General features: G+C 43.7%; 4 non-coding genes across 4 annotated transcripts; 2 read left to right on the top strand and 2 right to left on the bottom strand.

Moving 5' to 3' along the window:
- Positions 1-684: 684 nt before the first annotated feature.
- trnae-cuc (transfer RNA glutamic acid (anticodon CUC)) lies at positions 685-756 on the bottom strand. Its single transcript has one exon. It is a non-coding gene; the product is annotated as a tRNA-Glu (tRNA).
- Positions 757-891: 135 nt separating this feature from the next.
- trnaq-cug (transfer RNA glutamine (anticodon CUG)) lies at positions 892-963 on the top strand. The gene has a single exon. It is a non-coding gene; the product is annotated as a tRNA-Gln (tRNA).
- An 18,895-nt stretch (positions 964-19,858) lies between these two features.
- trnae-cuc (transfer RNA glutamic acid (anticodon CUC)) lies at positions 19,859-19,930 on the bottom strand. Its single transcript has one exon. It is a non-coding gene; the product is annotated as a tRNA-Glu (tRNA).
- A 135-nt stretch (positions 19,931-20,065) lies between these two features.
- Positions 20,066-20,137, top strand: trnaq-cug (transfer RNA glutamine (anticodon CUG)). Its single transcript has one exon. It is a non-coding gene; the product is annotated as a tRNA-Gln (tRNA).
- Positions 20,138-23,373: the final 3,236 nt, after the last annotated feature.

Genomic DNA, 23,373 nt, shown 5'->3' with positions numbered 1-23,373 from the left:
ACTGATGTCAATCCATGCCATCTTTTGGAAATGCCGGTTGGCCTGGGTTCGTAGCTCTATGTCGGGATTTCGGCTCTCGTCCACTTCAAAGAGTTTTTATCACCTACAGGCCCCTTTCTCCAGACATCTCATAGCAGAATTCCAAACTATTTGGCCTCTTCTTGGTGCCATCCTCCCCAAAACTGTCACTTTGATGCAAACCACTTCCAAGCTGATGAGCTAAGGGAATCTGATAACTTTGGGGGGGAGAGGTTTTCTTTAGATCAGTGCTTCAGCTCAGAGCCCAAATGCTCTTATCCAAATACACCCAACATAACGCTATAATGCTAAGCGAGCGCTCTACCACGTGAGCTAATCCTCAGGGCTCTCGGTGAGGCCGACCCCCACTTCTTCAGTCTTTAAGTGGCACGTCGCGAGTAAGTCCTTTCCTGCGCTTCAGGCAAGCTTGCAGGCAACTGCGGACGACTTTCCTTCCTCGGTGGCAACATCGTGCCGCAATAGAAAAGGATTGTCATGAGCAAAACTTTCAAAGTGACCGAAAAGATCACGGCCCGTCGTGTGATGTGATGTACAATGAGCTCCAGAAACGTTCATGGACATATGTATATAAGTAAGGATTTAATCACAGATGGAGAGAGAGAAAATGCACCACACAGGTCCTAGGGGAAGAGCAACAAATCCACCTTCCCTGACCGGGAATCGAACCCGGGCCGCGGCGGTGAGAGCGCCGAATCCTGACCACTAGACCACCAGGGACGGCTCCGGAAGTGACCCGCCACACGCAGCACTCTGGGTGCAACTTGGCTCACTCTGGACTTGGCCGTGCGACAGAGCGAGACGTGTGCGTAGAGCAGAAACTTTTGTCACGGGCAAGAGGTGGGCAGCGGGCTTGGTTCCATGGTGTAATGGTTAGCACTCTGGACTCTGAATCCAGCGATCCGAGTTCAAGTCTCGGTGGGACCTGGGGCCCTTGGCAGGGGCAGAGGCGGTGAAGCGGTGGTCTCCCTGCGTGAGGGCCTGTGTCTGCGAATAAGGCCTGTTTATGTTCCCTCTTGGGAGGCTTGGAGACGAATTGGCGAAAACTCCGGGTCGGCCTGGTGCGTTAACCTTCCTGGTGGTGACCGCGTGGCTTAACGGAGAAGAAGGTGCCTGTGTTGACAGATTACAGATAGATTATTTCCCTTCTTGGAAATCATCGTTAAAGCGAAAAGGAACTTTGTAAACCAGCTAGCTTGGAAGCAACCACGTCAGGGCATTCTTTCAGTGAGACCTCGGTTTTTTACAAGCACGAGTGAAGCTTTAAAAGAAAATGACATAGAATGTTTGCGGCCGTTCATCCAATCAAGCCCGAGTCCGATTGCGGTCTGTCTTCCCTGGGGGCGGGGGGGATTGTGTTTTGTGAGATCCGGGGGAGAGGTGAGGTGGCTTTCTTTGGTGTATGCCTGAGGTCTGGTGAGAGGTTGTCTTTTACAACTGTCCCTCAGTCAATACCAAAAACAGTCCCTGCCAATCTGGGAAAGCCATTCAGTCCACAAACAGAGTTTTGACAAACATCCTGCGGGCTTTTTCTCCACCGTTTGATCCTTTTATCGTTGACAGGAATTTCAACAGGGTACGTCCCGAACAGGTGCCTCAATTGCTGTTTGCTAGCTCGATAAATCTAACTTGCTCGGTCTGCATACTATCTTTAATCTAAAACATCATACAGTCTCTTCGGTCTGACTTCGGATCGGAAGATTGAGGGTTGGAGTGCCTTTGCGGTCGTTCCTGGGGTTACGACGTCGAAGCGGCATCTCGGTCGTTTTTGGGGAACTTCGGAAGGGCCAGCCGGCGTGCTAATGCTGCAGCCGTCGCCGGCGCGTTGTGTCTGATAACCTTACGGCAAACAGGCAATGCCTTGCGCCTGTGTCTGCGGCAAGAAAAGTGAGCGACTCTCCCCCGATACCGGGGCACGAGCGCCTGAGGCCTTGGAGAATGCGGGCATCGATCCCGCTGCCTCTCGCATGCTGTAGCGTAAGGTACACTTATACATTTCAATTAAAGAAGTGAATTCATAGTATCACCTTATCACGAATCCTGGAATCTTGTAGAACTCAATTTCTGTAATAATTGGACGCAGACACCAATTCCAAAGATATAAATTGTCAAATGTATTCAAAACAAAGACTAAATGTAGCACTACACTAATTATACAAAAGGGAAAAACTAATTACAATTCAACTCTAGATCAACAAATCGAAGACAAATCACTTCCGTGACAAAATCAAAGACCATGGGATCACATATGATAACACAAATCGTTAAACAAAAAAGGTTATAAACACATTGACTACAATACCGGTTAGTAAGACGAAGGTGAGTCTCTCGTTAGTATTATTAGTCAGACATTAAATAACTACGCAGGTTAGTATTTATGTCAGGTAACTTCACGTTATATATATATATCAGTCTCATTCACGTTTAGGTGCCGAGAAAGATCCTATCATTACTTGTTACCACAATTTCCCTTAACTGATTATTATTCAATGATAAAGGATAGGCAGGGCCACCAATAATCTAATGTCTATTAACTTGTGTCAATTTCAGACTAAACAGTTAAACAGGAATGAGAAGATATTTCTCGGCGTTGACAGATTTTATTTCTAAAATGATCAACAAAACAGTTTAATGCAACACACATTTATATTTAAGAAAACTAAATGATATTACACATTCTAGAGTTATGAATCACAGATTAACATTTCTAATTGATTTCTCAAATGTCATGAATCATGAACTCCAAACTGTTAAACTTATCTGAACTTCGTCGCAGAGAGGCCTCTCTGGCTTCGGGCTCAGATAACAGCACACGGCACGAGGTCCGTGTGGTTTGGAACAAAGGCAGTCCGGTTCGGCTTTGTCCAAGAACTTCCACTCAGTCGATACACCTGGAAGTTGGGGTTTCGCGAAAGTAGAGTCGTTTCCAAACAGATTTTCCACTGGTTTGAAGGCTCCAAGGTTGTGCACAAAATCTTCTTGGCAAGCAGGGTCTCTCACCGTACTTATTTGAAGACAAAGTCTTTGAGGAAAGCAGGGCCGTGTTTGTTCCAAGGGTCAAGTTTCTTAAGACTCAAATAGCTATTTAAATGACTGACACTTTCGTATACAGTCGACTTAGTCAATTGTCCAGCTGTAAAACTCCACTGATCAGGTGGGCACAGGCGGGCAGCGCAGTCTGTAAAGTTCTTTATTTAATAAAGTCCTTTAAAACAATTCTTCGTACGGCTCAATCTCCTTCTCCCAGTTTAACTCTTCTGTTGCCGGCAAAGACTTAGTTGGTTTCTGGTTCCGGTTCTGGCAACAGAGCTACAGGTTGAGCTGTGGCAGCGAGTTACTGGTTCAGGTGAGAGAGAGCGAGAAAGACTGCCCGCTGTTCCTTATAGTCTGTCAGATCAAGAGGTGATTGGTTCTTGAGTTTTTGAGATTGGATTTCGGTTTCAGCCCCCAGTGTCCTATTGGAGGGGGGCTTGATTTATGACTGATGTCAATCCATGCCATCTTTTGGAAATGCCGGTTGGCCTGGGTTCATAGCTCTATGTCGGGATTTTGGCTCTCGTCCACTTCAAAGAGTTTTTATCACCTACAGGCCCCTTTCTCCAGACATCTCATAGCAGAATTCCAAACTATGTGGCCTCTTCTTGGTGCCATCCTCCCCAAAACTGTCACTTTGATGCAAACCAGTTCCAAGCTGATGAGCTAAGGGAATCTGATAACTTTGGGGGGGAGAGGTTTTCTTTAGATCAGTGCATCAGCTCAGAGCCCAAATGCTCTTATCCATATACACCCAACATAACACTACAATGCTAAGCGAGCGCTCTACCACGTGAGATAATCCTCAGGGCTCTCGGTGAGGCCGACCCCCACTTCTTCAGTCTTTAAGTGGCACGTCGCGAGTAAGTCCTTTCCTGCGCTTCAGGCAAGCTTGCAGCCAACTGCGGACGACTTTCCTTCCTCGGTGGCAGCCATCGTGCCGCAATAGAAAAGGATTGTCATGAGCAAAACTTTCAAAGTGACCGAAAAGATGATGGCCCGTCGTGTGATGTGATTTACATGAGCTTTAGAAACGTTCTTGGACATATGTATATAAGTAAGGATTTAATCACAGATAGAGAGAGAGAAAATGCACCACACAGGAGTAGATAGTAGGGTTTTTTGGGCGCGGCCTATTTTGTTATGACGTATGCCCTAAGCTTATTAATATTCCTACGTCATAATTGGGGGGCGTGATTTTAGAGTTATTTCCTTAATTATTCCTACGTCATATCCGTCAGAAAGTGTACACCCCTAAAACCCTGAACAACAAGGCCACCCATAACCGGTTGTTCTTGTTGTTCTTGTTGGTCAACTGTAGAGTGTGAATGGGTCGGCTCTTCCTGTAGTGGTTGGGGGTCTTTTTTAAATATACATGTAAGGGGCCCAGGTCTTAACAATGCCATTTTAAATAGTGCGTTTATCATATTCACACTGTCTCTGTCTCTGTCTCTGTCTGTCTCTCTCTCTCTGTCTCTCTCGCCCAAGCATTTTATAAGATCAACAAGTTCTGTTGTCTGTAATGGTCCCAGGTCTTAACAATGCCATTTTGAATAGTGCGTTTATCATATTCACACTGGCTCTGTCTCTGTCTGTCTCTATATCTCTCTCTCTCTCGCCCAATCATTTTATAAGATCAACAAGTTCTGTTGTCTGTAATGGTCACAGGTCCTAACAATTCCTGTTTTGCATAGGGTACTTATGTTAACCCCAATGTATATGGCTCTGTCTCTCCCCTCAAATTTAATTAAAAATAAAATTTAAAAAAAGAGGGTGTGTGTGTGTGTGGGTGTTTGTCGGTATAGGTTAATTGTTTTTGTAAAAAAAAAAAAAAAAAAAAAAAGCTGTGGTTATATTTTATCTCACACATAATGTGTTCATTCGTTTTACTTAAATACATTCTAGGGTCTTAAAGCTCATAAGAGTTAGACTTAAGATAAGGATATGTTTTTAAGGTATTTTAGCAGGCTCAATCCCTGATGATAAGGAATCATTTAAAAAATAAAAACAACTGATCACTCAATGCTAAATAGATCACAACACTCAAGGCTAAATCACTCACACCACGGGGGACGGGGGTGGGCTCAGACAAACGTAGGCATGGCGTGTGGTCTCAAAACATTCAGAATACTTTTAAACTATATAATTTATAAGCTTTGTAAAATAAACCCAAATATCTCTTTTGTGGGGATAAACGCTGTTCTGAGTAGTTTGTGACTTGTTTAATACCAAAGAAAGCATCGCTATTAAAAAAAAAAAAAAAATCACTGTAAAAGCGCTACTTATTTTAGATCTTTATAGTTATTTTCTTGGCTCAGGTTGTTTTTTAGCGCGTATAAAGGCCTGAAATATTCTTAGTGTTTATTGACTATAGGTCTTGATGCTTAAAAATGTTTTTTTGAGAGACCAAAAGGTTCTAATAAAAGTTTAGAGTAGAGAGGAGAGAGATCGTCGCCATCTTGGTTTCTATTTGAAATTGATGCAGGGTCATTTTATTGGTTGGTTTTGATATGTTAATTGGTAACAGGACGGCACAAAGGCCAGCCCAGAACAATGCCTTACAAGCAGATCCGGCATCCGGCCATCAGTATAAGTATGAAGGTCTGGTCTTCAGCTCGACAGACTCATACTGACCTTTCGATTTAAGCCTAAAGATCAACAATGTCCGGAAACAACATCAACGACTTCGATTTAAACGAGTTTTTAGGTAAGTCTTCAGATTATTTTCATTGACTCAGAGCGGGTTGTGGGCATGTATTGTAAATAAGGTTATAACATCTGTTTTAAGTTCTGTAAAATTATTTTTCAGCCAGTCAACAGGAGTTAATTCCCAACGCTGAGGAGATCATCTGGAACAACGACGGTAAGATTTTTGTGTTTGCGCTCAAGGGTTCTTATGTATGGGTGTGTGGTTGTGTTTTGAAGCGGCTCATTAGAGTTATGAAAACGTTTTAATATATATTAATGGCGGTCTCTTTAATTACACAGAAACTATCGAAAGGCCTGTGATTAATGTCTCCGAGGATCAACCAAGAGAAGTGGTTGTCCCTAGACAGGCTGTCTGCCGACCGGGTAAGAACTAAACCCCTGTTTGTTTGTATAACGTTTCTGTAAGATGTTTGAGGCCCGTTTTGTTAATTTTAAAAAATATCCTTTCTAACAGTATTAAGAAACGTGGTTCGAGACAACGAAAGGCCTTCCACATCGAGGGCTTGTTTAGTTTTACCTTCGAGAACCGTAACCTTTCAAGAATCTGAAAGGCCGTCAGCCCCTGTATCTGATAGCGGTGAGTATATATCTGCCGCTTGTAAGAGGTTAAAGCTTTTTATAAAGCGGGGTGGTTAAAGGTTAAACATGTCTCTTACCTTCACAGAAGTGCAAAAAGCTAAACCAGCTGAAAAACATAAGAAACGATTATTCTTTGGAGGTAAGTAAGATCTTTCAAACTTTAATGTTTTTAAAAGGGTTTTGTTTGCCCGTTGAGGGCTAATATTTAAGCGAGGGGTGCCCATTTCCTGTAGGTCTTGGGGGTTCTGGGAAAGATCTTTAGAAGTCCGGACAGGTCTAGGCTTGTTTCTGGGGCATGTGTTTAGAAATGACCGATTGCCCGACCGTCTGGTTAGGAAGTAAAGCTGTCCGAAAGGTTTTAGTAAGTTGTTTGGCTTATCTCCCGCAATTATACTTCTGTTTTAAAGTGGCTGTAGGAAAAGGCTTGAAGGTGTTCATTGTATTTAATATTTAAACAGATCGTGAAAACGTTTGTGAAACAGGAAGTCCCGGGATCAGGAAGCGTTTACACTTGGAAGGTTCGTTTAAAAATGAAATGTGGTGTGTGTGTGTATAAAAAGTGTTTTATTAACAATATTACATTTAAGAAACAGTTTATTTACAGAGGCTTCTCTGTTTTACATTTATTATCAAGTCCTAATAAATATATTGTCTGTAAATAATAAGGCGTTGTAGTGAATGTCTAAGCCTATTTTCAAAGGTCTAAAAAAGCTAAAGGTTTTGAAGGTCCTGGGCATGTTGTTTTAAGTTTGATTTCTGTCGCCGTTTAAAGATGTAAATGTAATGTATATTTTTATTCTTCCCAAGACTCTTGGGATAGTCATTCTGTGGATGAGCTATTGAGGACAATTACCCCGTCTAAGTGGGATCAAACATCTTCCCCGGAGAGATCACCGAGAGGATCCCCCACGGTGGTCTTGGAGACCCCCCAACATCTACTCAGGCCACAGCCTTCTGGGGGTAATTCAACAATCCAGATTCAGCCCGCCGCATTGTCGGGCGGAACAAATACAGGCAACCAACAACCTCAGGGGTCGCCATCAGTCAGGGTTGACACACCACCCAACGACGGACTGGTTTCAACATCGTCCCCCCAGCCCCGTTTCTTGGCTACAGAAACGCTGAACAGTACACCGCGATTGGCCAGGGTGTCACCGCAAAGGCCTTCTTGGTCTCCGTCCGTGAGTATACGCTCGCTCCCTGCCTCCTTCGACCGAGATTTACCGGAGCGACCATCCTTTGCAGCTGAGCCAGGACACCATCCCCCGGAGCTACTTCCTGAAGGTCGGCATGAGTTGCTACATACCTTGTTACTAAATCAAAGACTTGTGTTAGTGGGGCAAAACCTTGTGATAGAGAGCCAAAACACCCTTATTAATACCCTTACTAACGAATTGTACCGTATTTAATGTTTTAATAGATACAAAACGCCTTACTATTGTGGGTTGTTGGAAAAATAAAAAATAAAAAAAATGTCCGGACTTGGTAAAAGAACTCACAAACTAAAAGATTATGAACAAGTTAGGGCCCCAAAAAGACCTTCCCGAGAGAACACCCTCGGCCCTGTTGTGAACTCCTCTGATGTCCCAATGAACCAGGAACTATTACAAATGATAAATGATTTAAATAACCCCCAATCACCACCGATAGAATGTGAATTACCAGACTTACCGTGAACCCCGACCTGTTACAGATGGTCAATGATCTAAATAACCACCTCCCAACGGTAGCGCTTATAGAGGTTCAACCCCTAGTTCACCCCGATTTGTTTGAAATGGTGGAGGCTTTGGAGACGCTACCCCGACCAAATTCTGCCCCTATTATAAATGATTTGAGACAATTAGAACACAGTACGGCGGCAGAAGCAGCCGTCACTATAGAGGAGGGTCTTGACATTAACCGGGTGGATGTCTTTGAAGGACTTTTACAGGCTTTAAATGAGCCTCCTCAAAAAGGGGGTTTTGTAGATGTCAGCGGTGGGGGTGTTCGGAATGTGGAGGGTTCTGAGACTGATAAGGCTGTGGATGACATGCTCTGTGAGAATGTAGGGGTTGAAGGCTTTGTTCAAAATGATGATGTGTCCAAAAGTACCAGTGATCCCGTGATTATAGATAGACCGGCCTATAACAATTTTGAAATGATTCAGCGTTTTAATTTTGCAGAACTTTTAAATTGTGACAATTATGCAGAAATATTTGTCAACATACACGAGGCCTTGCAAAACATGCTTGAACAGGTTGCTGAAAGGGTCAGACCTCGAGATGTTGTACAGTTAGAACTCAGAGGGGATGATTTGTTTAGCAACCTATCTGTAATGCTGAGTGGAGATAATTTAGATGTTGATGAATTTCTGGCTAAAATCGAAGCGTTATTGCAAAGTAACGCATCCATCTTAGCTGATGAAAGTCTGTCTCTGGTAATGAATGTGGTTCCTAACCCTGAGGGTGGGGCGCTTAGAAGACTGTCGAAATGCTTGAAGAACGACATAATTAGGAACAAGCTCAGGCAATTAGTGGTGAGTTCCAATGGGGACAATAAGCTCTGTTTTGCTTACAGTTTAATAAAACTACTCACCCCCGACATGCCTGAACCCCAAGCTATGCAAGAGGCTTTAATGCTTCATCAGAGGGCCGGCTTAAACTCTCAACAGATGGTTGCCTTTTCAGACATTGCCATGTTTGAGGAGTTGTTGTCTTTAAAAATTGTTGTGTGGTACCGTTGTGAGGTAAAGGAAGTATTTGTGAAATTTCAGACACATCCTGAAACCCATACACAGACACTGTTTCTCTTCCTAAGTGATAGTCATTACTTTGGAATAAAGAGTTTGACGGCTTTTTTGGGTTGTTCGTATGTTTGTCATTGGTGTTATAAGGCCTTCAATGATAAGCTTAAGCACCGCTGTGACGGTTACTGTAACGTCTGTTTCAATCCGCAATGTCGTAAGGGTTTGGCCCCTACCATCCGATGTAAAGATTGCTTAAGGATTTGTCTCTCCGCGTTCTGTTTTTCCGAACATAAGGTGCAGAGGGCCGCTGCTGAGGGGGTTAAAAAACGGAGTTATTGTGATCAAACTAAATATTGCCCGCAGTGTTGCCTCCAGTACTGTTTTCATGAGGTAAAACCACACAAATGTCTGGAACCGAGATGTAGGATCTGTAATGCGGATTTAACCCCGGGGTCTGAACACCAGTGCTTTATTCAGCCGGTTAAAAAGGAGCCGCCGCACAACCGGTATGTCTTTTTTGATTTTGAATGCCGGCAAGAAAACGGGGTCCATGTTGCTAATTATATACACTGTATTGACATGTTGGATTGTGAGTGGTCAGCTAGCGGTGAGAGTTGTGTCAGGGATTTCTTTACGCGGTATCGCGGTCCAAAATACCTCAATTACACATTTATTGCCCACAATGCTAAGGGTTATGATTCTTACATATTGATGAAGTATCTGGTGGAAAATGGGGTGACCCCAAAAATAATAGCTCAGGGTAGCAAGATCATGTGTTTCACCGACGAGGCTTTCAACCAACGTTACATAGACTCGTTAAATTTCCTCCCCATGAAATTGAGCGCTTTGCCTAAAGCTCTGGGTTTTGAGGCTCAGAAGAAAGGTTGGTTCTGCCATTTTTTTAATACTAAGGACACTCAAAATTATCGAGGGTCCTACCCGCCCGCCTCTTATTATGGGGTTGATACTATGATGTCTCATGAGAGGGAGGAATTCTTTAAATGGTACAATACGGTTAAGGGGGGTGTTTTTGATTTCCGAGAAGAGATGGCCGCTTATTGTAAAAATGATGTGGTGATCCTTATAGAAGCCTGTTTGCGTTTCCGCACCGAGGTTATCAACACGTCGGGTCTCGACCCTTTGCAAAGTGTGACCATAGCGTCTCTCTGCATGAAAATGTATCGATCCAATTTCTTGCAGAAAAACACTATAGCGGACACCACTTCTGACAACTATCGTGCTAGACAAAAGAACTTTTCGACTGTCTCCATACAGTGGCTGGAATATCTGAGTGCCCGGGATAACATCTTCATCAGACATGCTTTAAATCAAGGGGAAGTCAAAATGGGTCCTTACTACTTAGACGGTTTTAGCGACGTGTCCGGGCGGCGTACCGCTTATGAGTTTGCTGGTTGTATTTACCATGGCTGTCCTCAGTGCTTCGACCCAAACACCTTTAACCCCGTAACACAAAAACTCTGCGGTGATATGTACTATGATTTCCAGGAACGAATTGAAACTTTAAAAAACACCTATGGTTTGAATGTACTGGTGATTTGGGAACACGCGTGGACGACCCTGAAGCAACAGGATGTGGGGGTACAACGGCTTATGGAAACCTTGGACTTTCCTGAACGTCTAGAGCCCAGGGATGCGTTATTTGGGGGTCGTACCAACGCCCTCTGTTTACATTATGAGGTAAAGGAGGGTGAGAGAGTAGATTACTATGATTTCACCAGTCTGTACCCTTATGTCAACAAGACCAAAATGTACCCGGTGGGGCATCCAACAATTGTTTATCGTGACTTTCTCGAAATCGGACAGTACTTTGGTTTGATCAAAGTCACCATGTACCCTCCTCGTGAGCTGTTCCTACCCGTGTTGCCTTACAGGTGTTCGGGAAAATTGATGTTCCCTCTGTGTAGAACGTGTGTGGAAACTGAAAATCAAAATACCTCTTGTCTGCACAGTGATGACGAGAGAGCGCTGACGGGTGTCTGGTGTAGCATTGAGCTTGACAAGGCGGTGGAGAAAGGTTACAGAGTCGGTAAGGTGTATGAGGTTTGGCATTTTTCTGAAAAATCTGATACTCTTTTTGCTGAGTACATTATGACCCATCTGAAAGGGAAACAGGAGGCATCGGGCTATCCCTCATGGTGTGTTGACTCCGCTGCCAAAGAGCGGTACGTTCAGCAATATTTTGAAAAGGAAGGGATCCGTCTAGAGCCGGGGAACATAACTGTAAACCCCGCCAAGAGACAAATGTCCAAACTGATTTTAAACAGTCTGTGGGGTAAGTTTGGGGAAAGAAATAACAGTCTAAACACAACCTTTATTAAAACCCCTGAACAGTTTATAGAATTTATCTTTTCCAAACAACATGCAGTATCACACTTTCAATTCTTAAATGACCACGTGGCACAGGTCCAGTGGAGGGCCCCTAAAGATTTCCCCACCAAACAGGGAAACGTTAATGTTTTCATAGCGGTTTTTACCACGGCTTACGCCCGGCTTGATCTGTACAACTTAATGGATCAGCTGCAGGAACGCACGCTCTATCATGATACTGACTCTGTAATCTTTGTCACCAGGCCAGGGGATTGGGTCCCTCCCCTCGGGGACTACCTTGGGGAGTTAACGAGCGAGCTAGATCCTCAGGACCACATAGTGGAGTTTGTTTCAGGGGGTCCTAAGACTTACGCATACAGAACGGCTGCGGGTAAGACCTGTATGAAAGTTAAGGGTTTCACTCTGAACCATTGTAACAACAAGCTCATTAACATCAAGTCTCTGACGACCCTGGTACAAAGTTTTGTAACCGAGAAAGACGCGCCTCCTCGCGAGATTATTACAGCCGGAAATCAGATCTATCACAATAAAAAGGGGTACACATTGGAAAATAGATCACTAAACAAACGGTTCAGGGTGGTGTACAATAAAAGAGTGTTGAAGACTGATTATACCACTCTGCCTTATGGATATTAGCAGTGGTTTTGATAACAGACTTCAACACCCTTTCTCCTGTATTATAGCCGGTCCCTCCAATTCGAGTAAGAGCTATCTTATAAAGAACATCATAGAAGATGTGGACGCAACCGTGTCCCAAGCTCTTGACAACATAGTGTGGTGTTACTCTTGCTGGCAACCTCTCTACGATGATTTGGCATCAAAAAAAAATAATCTGAAATTTGTGCAAGGTCTCCCCGCCTCGTTGTGTGACGATGACCTGTTCCCGCCCGGACAAACTAATCTAGTGATCCTTGATGACCTGATGGAGCAGGCCGGTGACAACAGTGAAGTGGAAAAAGCTTTCACAAAGTACACTCATCATAGGAATTTAAGTATTATTTATTTAGTTCAAAATCTATTTTTTCAAGGTAAAAAAAGCCGCACTATTAATTTAAATGCCAATTATATAATTCTTTTTAAAAACCCCAGAGATAAACTACAGGTCACCGTCTTGGCTCGTCAAATGTACCCTAACCAGACCAAATTCTTTTTGGAGGCATTTGAGGATGCCACCAAAAAACCCTACGGGTACTTGATTGTGGACTTAAAAGCACAAACCCCAGAAGACTTTCGCCTCAGAACAGGTTTGTGCCCGCCCGATTGGCCGGCAGTGTATGTGCTAAAGAAAAGGAAATAAATAAGAATGTCTGTTCGGATTAAAAGAAATCTGCCGCTTTTGCAAATGTTATTTGAGGGGAGCCCGCGCCATAGGAAAGCTGTGCTGGCAGGGGCCCCCTCGGATTTGATCGAGACCCTGTGTGAAATAGCTTTTAACATCTTACGCGGTAATATACCCCTAACCCCTTCTCAACATTCTAAACTCAAAAAACAAAAAGCGGTTATCAAGATCATCGCTAATAAGAAGTATTCTATTAAAAGAAAAAGAAAGAAGATTAATCAAACCGGAGGTTTTATAGGACCGCTGTTGAGCATAGCCGTGCCTTTCCTAACCAGTCTTCTAGCTTCCAGAGTGGGTTAATAATGGAATATGCTCAGAAAATGTTTTTGATCCCTCAGGAGCAGCTTGAGAAACTGAGAAAAAATGTTGTCGGGCCAGAGCCCATTAGACAAATGGCCGAAAACAACCTGGACTCTGAAATGAAAGCTATACTGGCCAGGGCCGATTTAAATCAGTATTCCAAAGCCCAGATGTATAGCAACACGTTACAGCGCTACCTCCGTCTGGTTAGACAGGGTGAAAAAGATCAAAACATTTTAACTTTAACCATGGCCTCTCAAGAAAATGGTTCTGGGACTGATGCGGGGGGTACGGTTGATAAAGATGTTGCGGTGCCCGAACCTGTTGAGAGTTCAGAGGGAGATGTTGTAACGGATGTTTTGAGAAACATGCCGGCCAGAAGCAAAAGACATGCAGAATATATTCTGCACAAAATGGTTCAGAAACCGCGGGTAACGACTTGGAATGAACAGGGTGAATTTGTTTTTAAAGGACAACTGATCAAAGGTTCACACATGTTTGATTTGTTGAAGAGTGTCACTAGCACTAATAAGGTACCCGATAGTCGCCGACCTGTAGGCTGGAATGCTTTCCTACAGGCGATGGCCTGTCTGAACATGCCCCAATCAACAGTCCCTAACCAGGAAATGCGACAAAAAATCCGTCTGTGTAAAGAGGTGGTGACTGATCTGACGCCGATATCTCATTACTCTGACCGTGTTGAGCAACCCTCCTCAGGATCTATCCATCGTTGGGAAGCTTATTAATCTCATGTTTTTATTTGTCTCCCCTGTAAATAAGGAACCGACAAACAATTTTTTTATTTTTTATTTTTATTTTCAAATGTTGTACATTTATTTATAACATAACCCTGCTTTGTATAAGATTTGTGTTGAATAAAAACAAAACTAATGATTCAAAGGCTGTTTTCATTATTTTTTCACTTTAACACGCATGATATCTTTTAAAATCCTCACAAGAACACCCCATCTGTATACATGGCTGGCTAGGGTCGTAAGTAATTGTGTTATAAGGGGGGGTCCACAGTGTCCTGACAAACTCTGCCACATTTTTATCATTTTGGCCTAAATCCTCACTGTACAAGGACATAATATCGGGGTATGACCTTCCTTTAGATCTATGATATAAGAAAAACACACAGTGTTGACCACAAGTGAAGGTCTGAAGACTTTGTACTTGACGACCGCTGTAAATGGTTTCTTGACAGTTGTTGAGCAGAAAGTTATTGATCTTCCGAGGGAAAGGTCTGAAATCCGGGGGGTTTCCATAGGAATCAAAAAATTCCCCACGGCGGTCCTCCCTTAGATAAATAGCCAGCCAATGTTCTCCGGGCATATTTTTAGGGTGTGTGTTGATTATGTACATTGCAGGTAAATTCTTGATCTTAAATTTAGGCAGCTGGTCGCAGGCGTAGACTCCTTGAAACACTTTCCGTGAGCCGTCCAGGGCATTCATGATGTGGTTGAGCTCTCTAGTGTTCATTTTAATAATAATCATACAGAACGTTTCTCCTCTGATTCACCTCAATAATGTTGTCAAACACAGCATACACGACCATATTTACAGTGCGTGGTAGAGGCTGCTTGAAACGCATCTCCAAACGCATATTGCCCGTCTTCATCAGTGAAAAATGTTGTCCACACTCTTCGTCAGGGGTCAGGTTGAAACCGTACAGGGTGTAACCGCTGCAGTATTCCCGGCGATCGATCAGCAGAGGTTGATCCTTGAGATGGCGACCCGTAGCCAGTACTAGACTGTAATATTCACGAACCGCGTTGCCGTTTTCAAAGTCAGGTTGAAAAGGTCTGGATGGAACCTGCACACCATCGACGTACAGTGCTATAAATTCCGCGTTATAATGTTTAAAGTTAAAGGGGTTCTTGTTGTAAACCCCGGTAAATGCATCATTATCCACGAGACCTATAATAACCTGTTTTGGGAGCTGGCCTAGAAACAGATTTTCCTGGTTCATCACCCGTGTCCCTGCGGGGATACTGTGGACTTTCATATAGACTCTTTCGATCGGGTACTTGGCGTTTGCCGTCATTAAAGCCTGCGCATGTCCTAGTTTAACCGCCGGGGAGACGGATACTTTTTTCACAAACAGCGAGGCCGATAATATGGTCAGTTTATATTTTTCAGTATCAGGGGTCATCAGACAAAAAGCACTTTTACTACGGATCATTTTAATTTTAATGTCTACCCGGTTGAGCATGAGTTTTTCTTGGAAAAATATGTCTGCATGAATATGTCCCATTAGCTCAAAGGTCCTCCCTTCTGTTGAAAAGGCCGTTCTTTTTTGCAAACCCTTATTGAGTCCCTCTGGATCCTGGTCGTCCATAGCTTCCGGGGTGTCTTTGAAGAAAAGGCCGGGGCTGAACTGTTTGCTTAGGGTCTCCTCACTATAATTAAGGATACACTCCATCATGGCCCTATAGGGGTAAGTATTGCTGCTTTGACTAATGAGCCGATCTCCCAGGGTCACATCCACCTGTGAAAACATGGTCAAAGTGGGTCTTTGAGACTGGTACGTAGTGTGGCTTGTCATAAGTAATTGTGACCATGTCATTGCTTTTACCTTTAATAAGTACATTTCTCAAAAGGGGGACATAGCTATCCCCGACCCTCTGGTGTGTTATGATATCCGTATACACATAAAGAGTGTAAAAGCCGCCACTGATGTCAGCCGGGAAGGGTGCCACCACTTCTGAGAACCTGCTCTCTGTGTCAGAATAGAACCCTAATATACGCCCCAGTTGTCCTTTGGTTTGAATGCTAATACCAGGTTTTGACACCTTGTACACTCTGTTTTTAATAGGGTTGTAATATAGCTTGATGTTGGGGGTGCCTTCTGAGAACTGTTTATGCATCTCATCTAATATTGTATCCACATTGTCATAATAACCTCCTTGCATCGTGAATGTCCATTGACTCTTTTTAACATCGTCAAAAATGGCGAAGGTGGCATCCTTATCTTGTAAAACAGCCCAAGTGTAAGGATACTGTATTTCCGCCAACCCCACTTCCCACGACCCCCTTAGATCTATAGATTTTCCAAATTGTACCGTGTAACTGGATATTTCATTTTTAGGGTATATATCGAGAGAGGCGTTACTGGTTAGAGTCACGTAGAAGCCTCCTGATTCCATCTTGAGTATCGAAAGTAATGACCCCATCACACCAGCGGGCATGTTGTTATAAGGCTTGAATATCACAAACCTGTTGTTCCAGGACCCAACTATTGAACTTTTCAGGCCATCCAAGCCATTTCACCGACACATATTTTTTCCGGTTCTGGGTTTTCTCAGCTAATATCTTTTCAACTCTGTATACAATGTCTTTACCCACAATAATTTTTTGTAACTCGGCTTCGTAAAACGTTCCTTCTATATCCTCCCCGTCATAGTCTTTTAACCGGTACACGGGGGGGTCTCTAGCCACCTGTTCGGTAACTGTAAAATATTCGTCAGAAAATGTTTGTTCATAACCTTTGGCAAAAGTACTCCTTAGCTTTGAAACGCGAACCACATCACCGATGTTGAACTTATAAGTAGTTTTCCCCTTCTTAATAAATGGGCCGTATAATTTTTTATAGACCTTAAAAGAATTACTTTGATCAACATCTATAGGCTTCATTTTAATACTGGCGTGATACCCTTGGTTGTAAGCATCGATAAAATCCTGAACTTTATCAAAATACTTGAACGTGTTGACCGCTGTAAAATATCTCCACATTTTGGTCTTTATGGTGCGGTTAAACCTCTCCACCACCGATGCCTTAAGCTCATTACCGGTGGTGAAATGATGTATTTTGTGTCTCTTCAGTAGATTCTGAAATTCTCTGTTGAGAAACTCTTTTCCTTTATCAGTCTTCCTTTATCATACCGACCTGTTTTATTATGTAGAATGCGAGCCCAGGCATATTTTGATAACACATCGATACACATCAACATAAATTTGTGACCATTGTTATGTTTTGATAAATTTGACATATCGACTAGATCCATTTGCCATTGTGAGTCTATGTCAGTTGCATATACACGGTTTCTTTTAAAGTTAATCCTGAGAGGTTTATGTAAGGTATAGGCGTCTTGTTCCCGTAACCATTCTGAAACAACCACATCATTAACCTTCACGCCGGCCTCAGCGAGTCCTCTTTGAAAACCCTTCTTACCCGCCAAACCCCCAATCTTGGCTGGGTTGTAGTATAGTTCATGCATTTGGGGAGCTTGCCGAGTCATTCTGCCAAATAAACACACAGACCCACACTATGCGCAAAGTTTTTATACAAGGTTTTTTATTCAACTTCAGGAGAGCAGATACCCCTTTTTAGACATTTGAGAAAAGTATAACATACACAACAATTTTTTCTACGGTCCAGACAAAAAGAAATCAGATGATTGGTTACTTGATCTATATCAACAAATACCTGTTTCTTTATCTTGTAGGCACACACCTCAGTTACATATGTAAATAAAACAACAATATGACCTATTTTAAAAGTAAACAGAGGGGTATTAAACATGCTCAGTAAAAGGTCATACAGATGTTGATGAAATGGCCTAATATCATTCTTGGCCCCCTTGAGCGCTTCATCCCAGTGTTCGTACCCCCCGGTCTTTGTTACAGCAACCATTAACTTTTCCAGGTTTGAAAGTTGATCCTCATCGATGGTTAAATCTGTAGAGAAAAGGCTCGCGTTGGCTACTTTTCTGTCAAGCACATGGTGTAATAGCGCTCTCAGGTTAGCTGCAGAGTGTTGATGACAGAACCAGTTGCAGCAGCAGTCCAGAACATTCCCCATGTTCAAAGTCCCTTAGTTCAGGTCAGAGTCTGAATCAGTGGCGTAGATGTCGAATTCTTCGTCGCTGCCCCCAGCTTTAACTTCTTTACGGAAGAAATAAGCTTTTAGCTTGCCAGCGGTTTTTCTACTTGGCTCATCCAGGTCATTGAGCAGCTGCCCAAGTTTCTCTATTATAAACGGCTCCTTTTTCAGCTCCAGCAAAATCTCATCTATGATTTTCTGGACTTGTCCAGCAGTGACATGTATGTGGGAGTAAGACAGAGCCTTGATTAGTGCCAGTTTCAGCCACGGTTTGTTCAGTCTTCTGTAAAACACGTTGAAATAGAACAGGAAATAGTAACGGTCTGGTTCAAACAAACAACTGTGTCTCAACTGACTGGGGTGATTCACTTCACACCCCCGACAGACTTCTTTCAGAGCTCGGTCGATGAGAGCACTCAGAATATACACCAGGGTGCTTTTAACCACTCTGCTTACTTGGACACCTACCCCGGGCATAAATCCTGCGTCTTCATCACGCCCCCGAGACCGTCCGATGCTCATTGGGTCGCCTGGTGGTTTGTGGGGTGTTTCTACATCCATTGGACTGACCCCCTCCTGAGACGCACAGACGGTAGACAGTTCGGCAAAATCGAGGCCCTCCATGAGCTCCAGAGGCTGGGGATCCCCGAGACTCATTTGGACATCCATCGCTCCGCATGTTGTTTCGTCCTGAGGGACCGGGGTCTGAGGTCTTGGAGGGTAACCGCAGTCAGAGGGTTCCGGAGTGTATACAAAATCTGGGGAATAGAACCAGGGGTGATCCCGGGTTTGAAGAGGCCTGTAGAGCCTGTCGATGTCCGCAGCTTTCGGGTAAGACATTCTCTTTAATTTTAAACCATGAATGAATTGTTGCGCCTTTTATCCTATCTCTTCACTACGTCACGACACACCGCCCTCTTAGAAGAGAGTAGACCCTGAGCCGTCAGACCCCCCTCCAACCCCCCACAGGTCGTCTGTTTTATCATCGTCGTCGTCATTCAAGGGGGATATATAATCCATAATCCAGCATATTCTCCTTCTAACAGAATCCAGTTGTGAACATTTGGTCAAGATGTCAAAACCATCATTTATACAGTTTATGACCTCCTTCAAGAACGGCCAGTCCACGGCGTCAAACATAATTTCAGTAACCTGTTTTTCTGGATCCTCCACAACCCCTTCAATAGGGTTTGTAATCAGGGTACTGCTAAACAAAACCTTACGATCAGTAGTTAGAGATAGACTCTTCACCACTGTACCGTAGTTCTGCAAGCTTTCCCATTCACACCTTTCAAAACTCTGAGTCGGAGACTCCGTTTCGCCTTCTCTTGGACCCTCTTGCAAGCCTTCTAGAGTCTTATCCACAAGCCCCAGGTCTCTCCATGCCATCACCTTCAACCAGTCCACAAAAGAGTATTCAATCACCGTCTCAAAAGGTTCCAACGTACCCTCCTTCTCTCCCAAAGCAAAAAGCTCCACTCCAACATAGCTGGGATCCCTTTTAAAGCGGTAACCCCGTCGACCCCCCCAGAACAACACCCAGGAGCGTTCAATCTTCAAATTGGTGAGTACAGGAACCCTTGCCCGGGATTGTTTCTTGCGGGGTTTCATGTTGATGTCGCTGGACATGTTGAAGAAGCGGGATGTTTCAGATGCTGAGAATTAAAGAGGTATTGCCTAAAAGCAGCGCGGGGTCTTAAATAGAGAGGAGAGTTTCGGGGCGTTGCCTTCAGGGGGGGGGGGGGGTCTTTATGGGTGGCCTTGTTGTTCAGGGTTTTAGGGGTGTACACTTTCTGATGAATATGACGTAGGAATAATTAAGGAAATAACTCTAAAATCACGCCCCCCAATTATGACGTAGGAATATTAATAAGCTTAGGGCATACGTCATAACAAAATAGGCCGCGCCCAAAAAACCCTATTATCTACTCACAGGTCCCAGGGGAAGAGCAACAGATCCACCTTCCCTGACCGGGAATCGAACCCTGGCCGCGGCGGTGAGAGCGCCGAATCCTGACCACTAGACCACCAGGGACGGCTCCGGAAGTGACCCGCCACACGCAGCACTCTGGGCGCAACTTGGCTCACTCTGGACTTGGCCGTGCGACAGAGCGAGACGTGTGCGTAGAGCAGAAACCTTCGTCACGGGCAAGCGGTGGGCAGCCGGCTTGGTTCCATGGTGTAATGGTTAGCACTCTGGACTCTGAATCCAGCGATCCGAGTTCAAGTCTCGGTGGGACCTGGGGCCCTTGGCAGGGGCAGCGGCGGTGAAGCGGTGGTCTCCCTGCGTGAGGGCCTGTGTCTGCGAATAAGGCCTGTTTATGTTCCCTCTTGGGAGGCTTGGAGACGAATTGGCGAAAACTCCGGGTCGGCCTGGTGCGTTCATCTTCCTGGTGGTGACCGCATGGCTTAACGGAGAAGAAGGTGCCTGTGTTGACAGATTACAGATAGATTATTTCCCTTCTTGGAAATCATCGTTAAAGCGAAAAGGAACTTTGTAAACCAGCTAGCTTGGAAGCAACCACGTCAGGGCATTCTTTCAGTGAGACCTCGGTTTTTTACAAGCACGAGTGAAGCTTTAAAAGAAAATGACATAGAATGTTTGCGGCCGTTCATCCAATCAAAAGGTGCAAGCCCGAGTCCGATTGCGGTCTGTCTTCCCAGAACTCAATTTCTGTAATAATTGGACGCAGACACCAATTCCAAAGATATAAATTGTCAAATGTATTCAAAACAAAGACTAAATGTAGCACTACACTAATTATACAAAAGGGAAAAACTAATTACAATTCAACTCTAGATCAACAAATCGAAGACAAATCACTTCCGTGACCAAAACAAAGACCATGGGATCTCATATGATAACACAAATCGTTAAACAAAAAAGGTTATAAACACATTGACTACAATACCGGTTAGTAAGACGAAGGTGAGTCTCTCGTTAGTATTATTAGTCAGACATTAAATAACTACGCAGGTTAGTATTTATGTCAGGTAACTTCTCGTTATATATATATCAGTCTCATTCACGTTTAGGTGCCGAGAAAGATCCTATCATTACTTGTTACCACAATTTCCCTTAACTGATTATTATTCAATGATTAAGGATAGGCAGGGCCACCAATAATCTAATGTCTATTAACTTGTGTCAATTTCAGACTAAACAGTTAAACAGGAATGAGAAGATATTTCTCGGCGTTGACAGATTTTATTTCTAAAATTATCAGCAAAACAGTTTAATGCAACACACATTTATATTTAAGAAAACTAAATGATATTACACATTCTAGAGTTATGAATCACAGATTAACATTTCTAATTGATTTCTCAAATGTCATGAATCATGAACTCCAAACGGTTAAACTTATCGGAACTTCGTCGCAGAGAGGCCTCTCTGGCTTCGGGCTCAGATAACAGCACACGGCACGAGGTCCGTGTGGTTTGGAACAAAGGCAGTCCGGTTCGGCTTTGTCCAAGAACTTCCACTCAGTCGATACACCTGGAAGTTGGGGTTTCGCGAAAGTAGAGTCGTTTCCAAACAGATTTTCCACTGGTTTGAAGGCTCCAAGGTTGTGCACAAAATCTTCTTGGCAAGCAGGGTCTCTCACCGTACTTATTTGAAGACAAAGTCTTTGAGGAAAGCAGGGCCGTGTTTGTTCCAAGGGTCAAGTTTCTTAAGACTCAAATAGCTATTTAAATGACTGACACTTTCGTATACAGTCGACTTAGTCAATTGTCCAGCTGTAAAACTCCACTGATCAGGTGGGCACAGGCGGGCAGCGCAGTCTGTAAAGTTCTTTATTTAATAAAGTCCTTTAAAAGAATTCTTCGTACGGCTCAATCTCCTTCTCCCAGTTTAACTCTTCTGTTGCCGGCAAAGACTTAGTTAGTTTCTGGTTCCGGTTCTGGCAACAGAGCTACAGGTTGAGCTGTGGCAGCGAGTTACTGGTTCAGGTGAGAGAGAGCGAGAAAGACTGTCCGCTGTTCCTTATAGTCTGTCAGATCAAGAGGTGATTGGTTCTTGAGTTTTTGAGATTGGATTTCGGTTTCAGCCCCCAGTGTCCTATTGGAGGGGGGCTTGATTTATGACTGATGTCAATCCATGCCATCTTTTGGAAATGCCGGTTGGCCTGGGTTCGTAGCTCTATGTCGGGATTTCGGCTCTTGTCCACTTCAAAGAGTTTTTATCACCTACAGGCCCCTTTCTCCAGACATCTCATAGCAGAATTCCAAACTATTTGGCCTCTTCTTGGTGCCATCCTCCCCAAAACTGTCACTTTGATGCAAACCAGTTCCAAGCTGATGAGCTAAGGGAATCTGATAACTTTGGGGGGGAGAGGTTTTCTTTAGATCAGTGCTTCAGCTCAGAGCCCAAATGCTCTTATCCAAATACACCCAACATAATGCTACAATGCTAAGCGAGCGCTCTACCACGTGAGCTAATCCTCAGGGCTCTCAGTGAGGCCGACCCCCACTTCTTCAGTCTTTAAGTGGCACGTCGCGAGTAAGTCCTTTCCTGCGCTTCAGGCAAGCTTGCAGCCAACTGCGGACGACTTTCCTTCCTCGGTGGCAGCCATCGTGCCGCAATAGAAAAGGATTGTCATGAGCAAAACTTTCAAAGTGACCGAAAAGATCACGGCCCGTCATGTGATGTGATTCACATGAGCTCCAGAAACGTTCATGGACATATGTATATAAGTAAGGATTTAATCACAGATAGAGAGAGAGAAAATGCACCACACAGGAGTAGATAGTAGGGTTTTTTGGGCGCGGCCTATTTTGTTATGACGTATGCCCTAAGCTTATTAATATTCCTACGTCATAATTGGGGGGCGTGATTTTAGAGTTATTTCCTTAATTATTCCTACGTCATATCCGTCAGAAAGTGTACACCCCTAAAACCCTGATCAACAAGGCCACCCATAACCGGTTGTTCTTGTTGTTCTTGTTGGTCAACTGTAGAGTGTGAATGGGTCGGCTCTTCCTGTAGTGGTTGGGGGTCTTTTTTAAATATACATGTAAGGGGCCCAGGTCTTAACAATGCCATTTTGAATAGTGCGTTTATCATATTCACACTATCTCTGTCTCTGTCTCTGTCTGTCTCTCTCTCTCTGTCTCTCTCGCCCAAGCATTTTATAAGATCAACAAGTTCTGTTGTCTGTAATGGTCCCAGGTCTTAACAATGCCATTTTGAATAGTGCGTTTATCATATTCACACTGGCTCTGTCTCTGTCTGTCTCTATATCTCTCTCTCTCGCCCAATCATTTTATAAGATCAACAAGTTCTGTTGTCTGTAATGGTCACAGGTCCTAACAATTCCTGTTTTGCATAGGGTACTTATGTTAACCCCAATGTATATGGCTCTGTCTCTCCCCTCAAATTTAATTAAAAATAAAATTTAAAAAAAGAGAGTGTGTGTGTGTGTGGGTGTTTGTCGGTATAGGTTAATTGTTTTTGTAAAAAAAAAAAAAAAAAAA

Source organism: Amia ocellicauda, chromosome 6 (assembly GCF_036373705.1).
Source record: "Amia ocellicauda isolate fAmiCal2 chromosome 6, fAmiCal2.hap1, whole genome shotgun sequence".
Classification (NCBI taxonomy): Eukaryota; Metazoa; Chordata; class Actinopteri; order Amiiformes; family Amiidae; genus Amia; species Amia ocellicauda.
This window is presented reverse-complemented; position numbering and strand designations above follow the sequence as displayed.